This window comes from Struthio camelus, chromosome 5 (assembly GCF_040807025.1).
Source record: "Struthio camelus isolate bStrCam1 chromosome 5, bStrCam1.hap1, whole genome shotgun sequence".
NCBI classification, from domain to species: Eukaryota; Metazoa; Chordata; class Aves; order Struthioniformes; family Struthionidae; genus Struthio; species Struthio camelus.
The window spans coordinates 40,194,458-40,211,311 of record NC_090946.1 but is presented as its reverse complement, the minus strand read 5'-3'; the positions used below and the strand labels follow the sequence as shown (position 1 = coordinate 40,211,311).

Sequence of the window (16,854 nt, the reverse complement as noted above, 5' to 3'; positions counted from 1 at the left end):
TCACCACCACTTCAAAGATGAGGAAACAGGCACAGGATGATGAAGAAATGATCTGTTAGGCGTTTCTGAAGTGCTCTAAGCACCCAAATCATCAGTGAGGCTGGGAGAACACATCAAACCAGACTTTCCTTCTAAAATTTGGCCAAGTTGCCGGCTTCCAAGTGTAAGATACATACATTTGTCATTCAACTGTAGCACTCTGGAACTGAAAGGAGAAAAAAGGTTGGAGGACTGGAGGGCAAGAGCACAAAGCCTTCCTAGACCGCTATTTGCCCACCTTTTACTGATGCAAAAACCCAGACAGACAGTGTGCGTGCATATTTGGGGGCACGGGGATTAAAAGGACAAATGCTCTGTATAATATTTTACCTTACAAGCTTGTGATGACTACTCCAAAAGAGAATATTAGAAAGCTACCAGCAAAGGAGTTTTTTAAAGCAGAGTTCTTAATGATCACTGGGCAAGATGACAACAGACCTGAAAAGGCCGCATCCTTAACTAAGGTTTCGCACTGTCAGCATGATTTGGGGGATGGACAAAGTGAGACAGAGAAGAGACTGTCAAAGCTTACCATATCTACTGAGGAAAAAGCTTAGTATAAGACAAAGTTACTAACTAGAAATCGAGCACATGCACTTGCAGTTTACCTCCCCAAGCAGGAATAACTTATCAGTAGTTATCCCTGTCCAAAATTCCCCTTAACTACCTTAAATATGTACCTGATTCTAATTCTCGGGGGGCGGGGAGTGACCATTCTTTACATTCAACAAACCAAAAACTGTATTATTTTCTCCTGGGCAGAATAATGTCTAGAAACACCTATGAGGGCAGCTGGTTGAATATTAATAGTATTTCCTTTGAAAGCACGTACAAAACTACCCAACAGATTTTGAGGTTGCCTGATAAGCGGCCACACACATTTTGCAAGTGTAAAAATCTCCAATATTCTTGAGCTTTTATTTCTTTTAGACTGAACTTTGAGGAGAGATGCAAACGTTTAAGTCCTGTGGCATTATAAGCTCTCTACAATATCACTTCCTAATATGTATAAAACTATCTACAAATTAATAAAAAAAACATAGTGTTTTTTACTCAACTCCTAGGGTAGCAGAAGTATTTTAATTAAAAAGCTTGTAGCTGATTTGAAATTCCATGGCTGGGCTAGTCTCTTTCTAAACAGCCTTCATCCCATTAGATTTTAAAAGAAAAAAAAAAAAAAAAGCATAAATGCCTCATTCAATGCTCAAATTGATGACTTCCAAAAGGAAAGCAGGGGATTGTGGAGTACATGCATCTTTTGCGCATCCACACATACTTCCAAGCCTCAAACAGGAAGAATATTGACAGCAGGAAGTAAAGTTTGCTGTTTACTGGACAGATTTCAACTTTTGGAAGCAGCAGTCCTCCATTCAATTTCTTGCCAGCACATATCTGCCATATTTATTCCTGTATGTATTTCTTATTTAGCATGTATGCTAAATGTTCTAATGTATTTGCTTATTTCTTATGTAGTTTTACTTCTTATGAAGTTGCTTCAAGACTTAAAATTTCATATTCAGTTAATTATCTCAATGTACCTCAGTTAAGTGCATATGTTTTTAATATTTCATTTGTCTCTGAATGTTTATATTATATATACTCTATAACAATAATCACACAAGTACATTAGCACCTCTATTACACCTATAGAAAAAAAGTCCATGTCATAAAGTCTAAAATATAAAGCTACTTAACCTATGGCTATATGGGAAACTACACCTAGAAACTGGTGGTTTAAGGTATCTACGTAACAACGTAGGTAGGACCTGTAGAAAACTATAGATGTCTTCTGTGCGTATGCAAGGACTCTGAATAACTTCAAATTTAACACCTAAAATCCCTGCAAATAAATCTGTTTTCATATTACATAAGAAAAAAACCCTATTAACTAGATTAAATATAAAGTTTTCTGAAATTACAGATCCTGAAGCCCAAATCTCATAAACTTAGTGATTTTGTTTATAGGATTTATGCTTCCACCAGCAACACTTACTTTTTAAGATTTAATTTCTGAATATTAAAATTGATAGGAGTTCAGTTTCAGTAAACATCAAACTTTTCCAGGAACGGATGCTAACCCTAAGTACCATTTATTCCTAGGTAAAAGATCTTTGCCCGGCAAGTAGTACTTACCAGTTGCGAGAAAGTTTTCTCCTTCAGCTCTCTACCCCCTCCTACAAAAGGAGAAACAAAAACAAAACAAAAAATAATGAAAAACAGCTTAAATACAGTTTGAAACAAGAAAAAGAATATTCAGATTTGGAAAGTTTGGGGGGGTTTTGTTTGCTTTTTGAACATAGAAACAAAAAAGAAAATCCATCTGACATGGCAGGGAAAGCCAAGGAGACCTCCCCCTCTAATCTGGATTAAAATACTAACTATCACTGTCACTAGGGAAAGAAGAGATCACAGGTATAAGCTTTTCTAGTTCTGTGCAAGGCCTCTGTCCCCCAGCCCTCAGGAAAATACCTCATCTCCATCGTATTTATTAAGATTTAAATCACAAGCCATCAGTTGTCACAGCTAAATATGACAGAGGTACCCACCCCAGCCATATGCCCACCTCCTCTGCTAGAGGTTGCACCAACGCAGCAAAGATGGTAGAGCATGTGCTGTGTCAGCACAGCCACTGGAGTTCAAATCCCAGAGTACTAATGTAAACTGAAATCAATGGTAGTTTAAACTAATATGCTAGGTCATGAACTGTGGAGGCTAAGAAGGTACACTGCCCACTATGCTGCCTGTGTCACAGGAAGTAGAACATTTAGCAGAGGAGAAAGGTGGTACCTCTTAAATCATCCTCGTATGAATCATATGAAATCGTGAGTCAGAGCCCTAAAAAAAGATAGCTAAAATATAAATGGCAATTCATTTGCTCAATTATTTTGCCTGAAGCTAAAAAAGGAAAAAATTTCTAAAATACTCCAATTTTCTTGTAGAATACTGGAATATTAGTCTGTTTTAAGGTTTGATTCCACAGCCAACAAGATTTTTGCAGATACATTTCTATCCACACAAGCCATTGCAGCTGAAGTTTAAGTCCCAGTGTAACACAGACACAGCAGCAGCAACCCACGTAACGCCTCATAATCAGTGGAGACTGCTGAAAACGATGGAGTTCACGTTTGCTAACCAGCAGAAGCAGGGTGCTGATGAACACCTAGAACAGAAAATGGGAAGCCTACTGTTGGCAGTGACTATGTGTGTTGTCCCTCTCCCCTAGTGCCCGATTTTATTGTGCATTTGTAACATCAAAATATTATAGGAGTGAAGTTGTTAAATTAATTCTGAAACACTTTTTCAGGTTTATTTAAATAATGTCCAACTACCAACACAGTAGGATACGAAGAGTGGAGGATAGACCGTTTTGAGGATATACTCAAGTTAAGTGCACTTGCTCTGGATGCCACAGTACTTGAAATATCCTCACTGGTGATAGCCATTGAAAAGACTGCCTTAATTGGCAAATTCTAGGTGTTTCTTCTTTGATCCTAACACCTTACTTGTTACCTCCATCTTCCACTATCAATCAGTATTTCCTTGACCTGAAAAATCCATACAGAAAGGTCTTTAATCACTACAAGCACTAACTCTCCCTCCTCAATAGGCATTAAGTCACAACTACACTTCAATGCTATAAAAAAATTTTTTTAGTCAGTCATCTACAGCAATAAAAGCTAAACAAAAGGATCCAGTACTACACATCTATAAATACAGTCTTAGAATAAAAGAGCATGACTTTTATTCAGAAAAAAAAAAAAAAGGAAAGCATCAGTTTGTTTGCCACACAAGTACACGCATAACAATCCGAACAGAATACTGTCACTCTTAAAAGTAATAGCATGATTAACTGTTCCTTCTTTCCTCTTTTTCCCCCGGCTCTATGTAGTGATACCCCTCCGTAACAGGGCCCTAGGTTCATCAAGACTGAACCTCAGCTAACAAAACTAAAAGCTGCATGGTTACAAACCTTGGAGTGCTTGGAACCACTCTGAAGGGTTGCAACCCCAGGCAGAGGAGCCAGGGGCTCCCAAAGGCAGAGTTAGCAACTCCAGGAGTCTAATCGTGACTGAGTGATTTGCTGTGTTGCCTTGGAGGAGTCTCTTAAAGGGGACCTAGACAGGGAATGGAAATACATTTGCATCCTCTTCTGTATATAATTTACTCCAGCTCTTTTTAAGTCTTGAGAGCAGGTTAACGTTAGAAAGTAAAGCCTTTGGAAATACAAAGTACCTCAGTTCTGCCCTCATGCAAGCACAGTATTGTTCCTGGCAACTCTGCCTCATTTAGCAGAGAGGATAAAGAATGAAGTATCTGTCAAACAATTACTTTTCATTCCGAGTTTTCGGTTTGCAGCCTCATGCCTTCTTTCTATTCAACATCTAAGCTTTACAGCAAATAAAGAATTGGCTTCCTCATAAGAAACAGACTAATGAGAGCCACAGAAAAACTTGTACCTGATACAGGCAAGTTTGCTTAGATAGCAAATTGAGACAGAGAAATGAAGAACAAACATCCAAGTGTGATAATTCCAAGCATCTTAAACGGACATAATTTTCGATACGTTTTAATATTTTTATAGCATTGCATAGGCTTACCCTTACAGTAACCTGATTGTCAACCGCGGTTAAGCCTGCATCAGCTTCTATGCAGAGGACTAGCTGGCCTAGAAGATTCTGATTAATTTCTGTTCCATCTTAGTACCACAGAAACATGAAAAAGATCAAAACATATGTATACAACAGTTCTCTTGATCAAGAGATCACAGAATCACAGAATGGTTGAGGTTGAAAGGGACCTCTGGAGATCATCTAGTCCAACCCCCCTGCTTAAGCAGGGTCATCTAGAGCACGTTGCCCAGGATCACGTCCAGGAGGGTTTTGAATATCTCCAGCGAAGGAGACTCCACCACCTCTCTGGGCATCCTATCCCAGTGCTCTGTCACCCTCACAGGAAAGAGGTTTTTCCTCATGTTCAGATAGAGCTGCCTGTGTTTCAATTTGTGCCTGTTGCCTCTCGTCCTGTCGCTGGGTGCCACGGAGAAGAGTCTGGCCCCAGCCTCTTGACACCCTCCCTTTAGATGTTTGTATACGTTGATGAGATCCCCTCTCAGTCTTCTCTTCTCCAGGCTAAACAGGCCCAGCTCTCTCAGCCTTTCTTCATAGGAGAGATGCTCCAGTCCCCTAATCATCTCTGTAGCCCTCCACTGGACTCTCTCCAGCAGTGCCATGTCTCTCAGTCATGTCCAGAAGATTCCTAGCTCTGGCCCTCCCAAAAGGGGAAGGGTAGATAGTTGCTACTTAGGCTGTTGTAGCAGTCCAACGAAAGGGCAGAAGATAGGACAGCTGCCTGACTCCCAGCTTGCCCATTCCTGGGGAGACAAAGTGTCAGTGGAGCATGCAAATTAAAAATTGTTCTATATTCACGGGATACCTGAACATAGAGGTGATTGTTTCTTCTGGATGAACTGCATACTTGCTGAATTTGAGAGACAGCAAGTTCTCTCAAATTTGAAGCAGGATGCATCCCCTTTATTTCTGATACGAGGTTATAAGTAGAACAAAAATCTCTTCCTCTGCACGCAAGTTGAACTTCTGTTGCCCCAAAACAGAAACACAACCATACCTTCCATGCCAACTTAACCATTTTTAAAGGGAGAACAGGAAAAAAGATGCACAGATTGGTTGCAATACCAAACAAACAATTTCTCACATTCACTGGTGTGACACAGCCAACCTAAAAAAAGAAGTTTGGTAATTTTTAAAAGGCAGCAGATGCAAGAGATCAGGATCCTGAAAAAGTGTTGTTATTACATTTGTCTAGTCAAAAGTGAGAGCAAGTGGAGATGAAAACATGGTCAAGACCAATATTCTCTATACGGCATCATTATTTATCCTGAAGCCACAACCTCCTCTGGTAATAGTAAGCATTGGACATGACCTTTAATTTTGATCAACGAATAGCAGGTTTGCATATGCTGAAGTTTGCTATATGACTCCAGAAGTCCTTCACACAGTGACCATCATCAATGCAAGAGTAAAAGAGATTCAAGCCCTCAGAAGGCAGTTTCCATGGCTAATAGTTTCATGTGGCAACACAGAGTTTAATGTCTCCGATGTTGCTGCTTAACCTGCAGCCGTGTTGGCAACAGGAGGAGCATCTTGACTTCAAGTGCTGCTTGCACAGATATTGTTCCTAGCAATCACGGCTTTGAAATTAAAGAATTATCAGTCTATAGGATTTACCTCAACTATATTTCATAAGGCCATAATGAATTAGTGGAGCTTGCCAAGTCAAAATCCCAAATCGAAAACTCGCCAGAAAATAGTTTACGACCAATTAAATTTGTAGCTTTGTGGCTCGACAACGCTCTACGCATTTGAGGCTACTGGGAACCAACCCAGAGTAGTACTAACGGGAAAGGTATGTGATAGAGACGTTCTGCTCCTAAAGATGAAACGTGATTATTCCTTGTTCACACCAAGAGCGCATATACAAACTTATTCACTCTCTCACTCATACACACACTCTGCAATACACACTGGAAATATAAAATTAAATAGATGGCTCAAAATCACTCCTATTAACAAAGAAGGTCTGAAAAGTTGAGCATTTTGCAGTGTTTGCTTTCTTAACAGAAAACTTGAGCAAGTAGAAATGCACCATGAGATCTCTGCTATTCAATTTGCTGAGGTTTCCTTTGAAGGTCCTAGTAACATGGGCTGTAAGCTCTCTTCAGTATAAGTCTGGATGGCCAACTAGGTTTATAACGGTAAATTCTGCATTATTTGGGAATTTTAAAACCCCAGCCCTAGGAATCATACTTCTGTATCCACCCCTGCTTTCTATTAAGAACATTCCCTTCCTCCTAAAGCATACATATTCAACCACATGATCAGAGGAGAAGGTTGAGCAATGCTCAAATATATTCACTACAAGCTGAAAACAAAAAGCATTTTAAATTATTATATTAAATATCAAAGTTTTAAAAATACAGCTTTTGAATAAGATGAATTGCTGAGGACTTGATGTTAGTAAAATTATTAACCTAAGTTTTGGTGTTTTTTTTAGTTAAACTTCACCTTACTGGTCTGAATAGCTTAATAAAAATAGGAAGTCACATTTTTAAATAGTCGACTGGATTCTCAGCACTTGACTGGATCTGACCCTGAGCAACTTAATCTAACTTTAAAGTTGGCCCTGCTCTGAACAGTGGGGTTGCACACGATGACCTTAATGCTTCCTTCTAACCTAAGTCATTCCGTGATTCTGTAGTCTAATTTAACAAAAAGACAACAACAACAACTTCTCAACTCTGTTTCCTACACAATAATTCTACTGCTTTCTTTCACTCTGGTAGGACTTCCAGAAAATGTATGACATATCTGAACAAACAAACTTTGATACACACACACTTTTTTTTTTTTCAGTGCTTCTAGACAACATACATAAAGAAAAAAAAAATACACCATCATTACCAAAAGGATCGCATTCTACATTCTGCAAATCAACTGTAAACTTTTTGTCAATGTTTGTAAATAAGGAGGAAAGTTACTCACTTCATGTTATGAAAACAAAGACCTCAAACACAACTCTGTTTAAGACGCGGTAGCCCCAGAGGATGTCAAAAGAAAGTCATATGGTTACACTTTTAGTGTACGGCACTTGAAGATTTAAGAGACCATCTAAATGCTAAGTAGCTGTATTCTAAAGCGTTCAGTTACTTCAGTCAGATACTAATTGTCACCTTTATGTTATACAATACGATTCATGCTACTGTAACGAAGAGACTTGCTTGGAAAAAGACGTGGGAAATAAAGAGTCATGTTTAGCCCAGTTTCTAGTCACCATGCTTCCCAGCTCTGGAAGCTGGTACTCACAGAGGCTTGACCGCACATAACGCATAGGTGCCCATCTGCGCTACAGACACAATTCGCTTTTACTTGATTTACATCTGACTCGAGTTTTCTACAGTTAAGAGTCACACGATTCAGTGAACAAACGGCCAGGTTCCTCCCCAGCAATGGCTTTCGTCTGTTCATACAATTTATTGTATGATTTTAGCAGAGAATACGAGAAAACTGTAGGGGGATGCTAGTTCCTTAGCACTGGGGAACAGGGGCAGTGCTCTCCGTCCCAGGTGTTCGGATGAATCCAGGCACGCAGGGACTTAGTAGTACTAGTTAACTATTGACGTCGCCACCGTGCAGCTGTCCCAGCTACAGTAAATTACCTGAATAGATTATATACTGTGCACTTTTTGTAGTATACATGGAGTTATTGGGAGTTGATGGTTTTTCTTCCATATAAAAATACTATTTTAACATACAAGATACGTTGCAAATAAAGAGCATCAGGTTTACTGCTAGGCCATGTAACTTTTTTATCAGGCACTTTATAATGTTAACTGATTTTTATTTTTTGCTACTAGGACCTCTGTCTTGTTTAGTCCCCAGGATGGACGCAGACAGAGAAGGACTAATTGTGCAGAGGCAGTCGTGAGGCTGACATTCTCTCACATTTCAAAGCATTGTTTTACAATATTAAAGGCCGGTTAATTTGCCTTAAAACACACACACACACAAAACCCCCAAGAAACGACATACACACAATGGATTGACAGTCTGTGTTCAGATGCAAACTTCTCAAAGCAACAGCTATCCTTCCTATATTTGGAAGGCATCCTGTATATACAGGACACTTCAGCAGCATCTTCTAGGAAAACAAGTCGTTATAAAAGTTACTTTAATGTGATTTACCAGTCAAAAATAGAAACAATTTATATTCCTTAACAAGATCAAATTTCTACAGTGTCAAGGAAGAGAAACACCAAACAGCCCAGAGAGGGGACATACAAGCTTCTTCAAAATACATTATTATAAGGCTCACATTTCCACGACCACGTTACTACCACTGGTGCTGTCGCTTCCGGGATTAAAAACAAGTCTCATGCGTGCCAGTGCAAGGGATCTGGTCTCGCTTTGTGCTGGAGCTGGGAGCAGTCGCAGGGAGTCGCGCTGCCTGCAAGAGCGGCTGGCCCCGGCCTCCGCGCCAGGAGGGACAGGACTGCCTGGGATAACCCAGCCGAGCCGGCGCCGTGCCTCCCTCCTCCCCCTCGGCACCATCCCTTCTTATCCTCGCCCTTTCCCCCGCCTCGCCCAGGACGGGTAGGTAATTCCCACTAAGTGGGTTAAGAAACTGCTTTTCCCCAGGCGCACGCAGGCACTGACCTACCGAAGTCACAAACCACAAGGGCCTGTTCTACCTCCTGGGTTCCTACTGCTCCTAAAGTCGCCCACGAAACAGATGCAATTTGCAGTTTAGGACACCAGAAACCGACTTCACTTGGGACAGGTTGGCTCGCCGTCTCTAAAATAGTTTAGAAAACTGTCAAACTATGCCTTAAATGGAAGCACACGACACCATCGTCACTTTTGCATAAGCAATACTATATGTAAAACATAGACACAGAGCTACAAGACTCATTACAGCTAGAAAAGCCATCCCCATTGAATAGGGAAAAAAACCACTTCACAGTCTTATGCAAATACATATGTATAAATCAATAAAAACCACATTCAAGCAGGTAAGGATTACAGTCTTAGCGCGACTTTTCTACAGCTGCCACTCTACCAGAGTGTTACGAGTCAGTCTTGCCGAATTTAAGTCTTTCTGCTGGGGGGGGGGGGGGGGGGGGGGGGGGGGAGAAGAGGAGGGGCAGAAACCACACTCAGCGGCTCGCGAGGCACCACAGCGCCCAATCCCATTGGGCCTGGGGGATAACTAGCATGAACGTGGTGTTAAAGTCTCAGGATTCTCTCTCTCACCTGCAGGGGTTTATGAGCTTCGGGGCTTTGCACTGTTCAAACACGCGTGCGCGCGCACACCCCCGCCAGAACAGGCGGTATACTTCTCAAATCAGAAGAGCATGTGCTAAAGCCATTTATATTTGAAAGGGGAAAAAAAGTTAGCTTCATTTCTGTAACTCATCAAGGACTGACCACTTAAGCCGTCTTTAATAAAACTTATCCTCTTACTGGTTTTTTTGCCTCTAGGGAAAGAGGGAGAAGGTATACGTGTGAGAAAAGTAAGTCGCTGTCATTTTAAACATCATTTCTTAAAAAGAGCAACTCTGCAAGTAAAGCAAAAGAGTCACCATTTTAAACAAAGGCTCATGAAGAGTCTGAACATTGTTTTTCCCCCTTCACTACTCTCCTGGCTTTCTGCCCGTTGTTCTTTTTAAAGCTATACTAAAGGGTGGCCCGTCCACAGGTCTCCCATACACAGAGTACGGGCGCAGGGCGCGCACCGGGCCTGGGAGCAGGGGCACGAAGGCGGCAGGGAGCCTCTGGGATGCACAGCACATGTTCCCCAAAACACACGCAGCCCCCTGCCCGCCACCCCCACCTCTGAAACGCGCCTCGGCCAGAGGGACGCTGACAAGCGCTCTCCGGGCTGTCATCCGTGGGTTTTGGATAAACACAGAACCATCACCTGTGCAACACGACTAAATTCCTGTTGGTGTAAAAAGCTGGGTGATCTGAACTTTTATCCTAGAGAGCCAAACCGTTAGCGAGAAGGCGCTGTTTATCTGTGCATACCTTGTACGGAAACGCTAGCCGTAACGAGGACTGTACCTTTACGCTTTACTAACAGCACAACAGCAAAGGGGTGGGTTTTTTTTTTTTTTTGTATTTGAAGCTGGTAGCTAGAGGATTTTTTTTGGAAACATGAATTACATGATGTAAAGACACAGCAGGAAGGCAGGGTTTGGGGGCCATCTTTAAAAAGCTTTGCTGCGTTCTGCAACATTCCCTAAGAGTTGCTGGGAACTTGCAGGTCTTTGTTTAGGAAAACAGCAAGTTTCAGTTAAACTTCTTTTACACAGGGGAAAAAAAAAAAACAGTCAGGTCTTAGAACTGGAACCACTTTTTATTATTTACAAGTTACCTACAAAAGCATACATACAGTTGGGAGGGAAAGGATGGAAGGTAAGTGGAGGGGGAAAAAAGCTCCCTACTAGACCACTGTTTTGTTTCAAAATTCCTAGCGTATTCAAAGGGAAGTTATTTAGAGCCTCTTTTTTATCGCGCGCCTACAAAAATCAGGTCATTAACCTGCACTGTTCTTAAAGTGTGTTGTAAATTCATCAACCCAGTAACTGAGGAGCTTCTGCCTTTCTTTCATATTTCAGAGACAGAGGATTATTTGGGGAAAGGAGGGAGATGGAGAGGAAGGAGTTGTGATGAGGAGAGAAGATTATTTTCTAGAAAGAACAGTGTTTGAAATAAGTTAAACACACACATGAAATACAACTTAACCACTGAAGAGGCAGAGAACAAGACAAATTAAGAAAACTCCCCTCCAGTACCAATTGAAGTACTTTTCCTCCAACTGCACTAAGAACGGAGGGATCTCTGGATTTTTGTTTGCTCTTTAAAATATGAGGAAAAAAAATCATATCAAGACCCAAACTATTTTTTCCCTCCAAGCAATCCACTTGCTCTTGGAAGGAACTGGCTTGCGGGACCTGGACAGCTAGTGAGGCAGAAACGCCTCCAGAGTTTTGGAAAGTGGCTCAACAGCGCAGCAGGAGAGCTGGGCACTGCCATAGAGAAGACTCTGGACATGAAATGCAAAACAGGAGGCACCTTTGACCATCATCGGAAATGCTACAGCAACTTTTGGAGAGAACTTCAAGGTACATGCAGTTCCCCTGCCTGGGCAGACTAAGGGAGAAAAGCAACCAATGCTCCAAGCATAAAACAGTGACGTTCCAGGAGAAGTACGGCCCTCCATTTCCACAGCAGAACTATGTGCTATTAACTCAATTTGCCAGCAGGGGGAAATGCCAAACAAGTGAAAAAAGTTAAAGACCAAAATGCTAAAGGCACAGAATACAATTTTAAAAATAATAAAACAAGTTTAAATGCACACACACCTTTACCAGTTAAGGGAGGGCAAAGATCCTGCTCTTGGAAATGGGAGGAGGGATAGAAGTAGTAAGCAGAACTCAACATAACTGCGCGTTTTGCTCATTCTTCCAGACTTGAGAGAGGAAGCAGTGAAAGTGCCAGGCCAAAATGTAAGCACTGAAAAACAGTATGAGCAAGCAAAACCAGACTTTCAACATCACTGTTAGCACTGAGTGACTGCAAATCAACTATTTTCTTAAATCTAACATTCTGACAGAGAATAAAGTTTTGTGATTACACAACAAAAAAAGAACTGAGGTGCAAGAATATAAACTTTTAAAGGACTGTCCAATATGAGAGTTGGAACAAGTTGAAAGTGAATACATATTTTACAGAAAATCATTCTGTATTATGGAAGACTTATTACATTTATACAGAATCCCAAGAGTCAGAACTTCTTTTTGCTGAAGAGGTTTCAGAACAGCAGGGGCCCACTGAACACCCTATTTTTCTTCCACCTTATAAATGTTATCTGTACACCATTTCCATAGTTACAAAGTATAGTGAAAAGTACTTAAACAGAATAAGGGCATAAACCTACTTTGAATATATTTTGATGAAGGGCCACTCGCATGCGGCAGACAGGAAACACACACGATTATAGGAGGCATTTTAAAACTACGAAACACAAAACTGAAGCGTGAAACAATTTGTTCAACAAAAATTTAACACGCATTAACATTACAAACAACAGGCGAGCCCTGCAATGACTAGGATGTTCAGTTTAAAGCATTGCAGGGCAAGAACCAAAAGCAGCACCAGGGAGGTTTTCAGCGACATATTCGCGGAGATTAGCTGCACCACCTTCCACTCCCCTTACTTTCCCACAAATACAAGACAGAAGTTAGTACACAAGTAACAATAAGCAAGTGTTCAAAAATCAGATGAATTGTGACTAGAGCTGTGCATCAGGGCCCCTCACAGCAATAGGTAATCTTTTAGACTTCTACCTTTGTAAAGGTCTTTCAAAAGCAGACGCTGTACTGTCTCCTCTCAGCGTGTCCAGAAACTCAGCAACTGAACGACAGTTCCCCAAGCATGCACAAGGAAAGATTAAACCTCTCTATATACTATTTGTCTAAGTAAATCTCAGTTCTGCTTCCAGTTTATAATTCTACCTCCAGTTTCTCCACTTGCAGTTACATTTATGCAGCAGCTGAGCGGGTGCTCCCACCGGCAGCTGACCCAGGCTCCCTCCATTATTTTCTCTTCCAGCTGTGAAGTTCGACTTCCTCCCTTGTACCAGCTGTATTGCTCACTGGAGCCTTTTGCAAAAGAACAAAACAAAGCAAGCCTCACAACAACAGCCCCTCTACACACACACACTTCAGCTCACCAAAAGCCATCCTCTTTTTTTTTTTTTGGGGGGGGGGGGAGGGGAGAGGGGAGGAAGGGTTCGCTTATCATCATTATGATACAGAGGATACCAATTCTTTAGCAATTTACTGCATCTTCTAGGAAAAGATTGTGTAAAAAGGTCAAGGACAAAAATCATCATCCTAGACACACCTTGAACACTAAAATTAAACAGATCTGTGCTATTTTAGCTACAGGTCAACCTACATGTCAATATGTAGAACGGGTACACGTCCACGCTTCCTGTCTGGCATACTACTTAGGATAAACTGGCCTCTTCAATTTAATTCTTTGTTTTAGCACATGTATTAAAAATAAGCTATTTAATGTATATACAAGACAGCAACATAAACTTGAAATTTACCTGCTAATGTAAATTCTCATGTGCTGTACTTTATGATACTGTAAAGTACTTAAAAAAAAATAGAGGAGCTCATTTTTACAGAATTTTTGTTTTAATGGGAAGCTAGATAGCTCAAAAAGAAACTACACAAATTCTTACCTTTACAATGCTACAGATCACTCTGGATCTAATGTCATAGGCTCTGAGTAACTGTCAGAAGATGACATGAAAATGATTTGTTAGTGAACAGATGTCACATGACAAAAGTATCAGAGAGCCATCGTTTGTTCCTTGTTCTTAAAATCTGAAGCCAGACCGAGATGAAGAAGGTAATGCTTGTCACTTCCTAGAAGTCGCTTCTTCTATAAAGACGACCAGCAATTTACTTTCACACAGTTCTACGCTAAAAAGTCCCAAACTTCTGTTGATGCTGTTGGACATTGGGTGCTCTGAACCCTGTAAAAGGAGACGGGGACCCTCTGTTGCTATCGGAAAGTTACTACATTTTCTGCACTCTTGAATAAATGCAACATCTGTTCCAAGTACAGCCTGCTAATACTTACTGAAAAACATTCTGTATCTGCCTTGCTTTTTAGTCAAAGTCTGATTCTATTTCGCCAGCCATTATTTCATTATGCTGTGTAGTCATTTCGGCACTCCTGGTTTCCTGAGCACAAAGACCTGCTAAAAACGAGACAAGCTCAAGACCCGCCATCTAACAATAACTGCAGCACGCTCTGCGTGTAGATTAAATAAAGAAAATAAACAGCAGGAAGATTTTTGTGAGTTTCTAGTTTTATGAACTGATAAATTATAGAATGAATGTTTAAAGGCATCAACTTGCATAAAATAAAGAACAACATGTTGTGCGAGCATGAATAAAAAGACAATAAACAGAATCAGGTAATAACACGCTCGTCTCCCAACTCGGGACTAAACAGAGTAATTAAAGCTCCTTTCTCTCCCCCTCCATCCCAAAATAAAAGCATGAGTGAGAACGGATTTTATTACATTCTTAGAACTGTTATACGCAAAGTCAACCTCAGCCACTTGCATTTAGCATGCAGGCTGTACGCACTCCCAAATACGTCACACTCAGAAAACACGCTTGCCGAGCTCTCTGCCTTCCTCAGGCCTCCAACGCAACTGTCACTAGGCCTAAATCAGGGAGCGCCGCGCTCAGGGCTGCTGCCGCTGGGCAGGATGACACCCCTTCTCCCCATTTCCCATCAAATTTAGAACTACTAGAGCCTGCCGGTATTATCTCCCCCGCCCACCCCCGCTGCTTCCTTCAGCTACAGCGTCTGTGTTTAAAAAGGCGGCTGAGCCACAATTTGCTGCACAAGATTTGGCCTTAATTTCTCCTCTTTACTACTGCAGCTCCCCTGCAGCCCCCGAACCATGCGTGGCTGCTCCTCTTTGTTCCTCGAATGCAACAGGACTTGCTCTGCCAGGCTGCATCGCTGCTCTCGCAGCACACCTCTAAGGGAAAAACATCCCTTCGGCTGCCTGCTTCGTGCTGGGCTCCGCTGACGTTCGCATTTCCCCTTCCTCTCAAAGGCACAGAGCACGAATCCAGCGCAGGCTCGGTACTCACACATCTCCCCTTCCTCACCAACACCAGGTCCTTACTCCCCTGCTTATTTTCCTATGAAGCTATTAAATGAGAAGTGCAATTAAACACGGCCCAAGTACCTCAAGTGCTCGATTCCTCCATCAGGTTCATCCTGTTCTGACACCTACTTCAGGCCTTGCACTTTCTCTAATCCAGTATTTTTCTTCTCTTAGCATTCCTAACCTATCTTGCATTTTTGCAAGCCCAGGTTGAGGGCAAACAAAAAAAGTTCTGTCTTTTTACAGCATGAACCCTCTCATCCAGGCAAGATGAAACAACACTGACATAAAAAACACTTTTTCTAATAGCTTTACCCTGAATGACTTTTTGGGTAGAGTACTTGATGCAACAGTGAATCTCATGAGACTGACACAAGACTACTGGGGAAACACAGCAGCATAAACTAAGGCACAGACAAACTCTTAAAATTTATTTTCATCAGACCAAACAAAACCAGGCAGCATTCTGCAGATTAAACAGATATCGGAATATTGTATAAAAAAACACTAATGAAAGAGGTCTAAGACATAAGAGGTAAATAAATAAATAAAAATAAATACACGCTTTACCCAAATACTGTATGCAAAAATGGTTTCACTGCACGCTTTTGATACAGTTTGCTCCTTCCAGGGCACAGTCCACGGCAATTCTACACTGAAAGACTTCCCAGACAACCCAGAGCACATGCAACTTTCTTTTTTTTTTAATATTAAATTGCTGTTCAAATAACTAGCTTATTGCAATGAAAATCCTGACACATGTGATTCATAAACATTTATGAGTCCCAAAGAGCTCACAATTAGACAACAACCAACACAAAGAAAGATGGAAGTGAAAAACAGTTTGTGTGTGACCTCAGGAAGATCTGTTCTCTCTTCCCTCCTATTATTACAGATTTGTTTTCAGATCCCAGTGCATCACAGACTTTCCCTATTAATGACTGTCAAAATTATGTCTTCGCCAGAATTTGGAGAAGATTTGAGCAGCTGTTTTCCCCTCTCCTTTATAATAAAATATACCTGAATTAAACCTTAAAGTTAATTTCAAGTATTACAAGGAACACCTGCCCTAGGTGCAAAGGAGGAGGGGCTATCACGAAGACACTCTCACAGCCCTTTTCAGCCCCTTCTGCTGCAAGAAAACATACATCCTTGCACCAGCAGGAGGTATTGCAGTTCCCAAAACAACAAATATGAGTATTTTTAAGAAATGTAAAATGAGAGGCAATTAAATGTCTCGGAAGTCACTCCTAGTGACTAACAGTCCCTACTGTCATTTTAACCTGTGCTAAACGGCATATTTTAAAATTGTCTATCGGAGAAACATTGCAAATTTCAATTATTTCAGCCTTTTCTATTTTCTCAAGTTGCATTAACAAGCACACAGTACCTGGCACTGCTTCTGCGGGGGAAGTGGCTTCTGTATCATCCCTCGATTCTCACTACAGGCTCCAGCCCTGGAAGAAGGCAGACTACTAACAAGGACTTTTTTCCTAAAGAGGACAGGACGGTTGTTTAGCAAACAAA

The 16,854-nt window shown here is 41.2% G+C and overlaps 1 protein-coding gene across 16 annotated transcripts in view; it reads right to left on the bottom strand.

Moving 5' to 3' along the window:
* PHF21A (PHD finger protein 21A) overlaps nt 1–16,854 on the bottom strand; it is a 133,471-nt gene that overhangs the window by 98,259 nt on the left and 18,358 nt on the right. For 11 of the 16 annotated variants that reach the window (XM_068945853.1, XM_068945861.1, XM_068945860.1 and 8 more), the window contains exon 2: nt 2,173–2,213. The gene's annotated coding sequence lies outside the window, so the exon portion shown is untranslated. Of the gene's footprint in view, nt 1–176; nt 206–2,172; nt 2,214–2,826; nt 2,904–16,854 lie in introns of those variants that run through there. The other 5 variants (XM_068945848.1, XM_068945859.1, XM_068945851.1 and 2 more) reach the window with 2 other exon arrangements.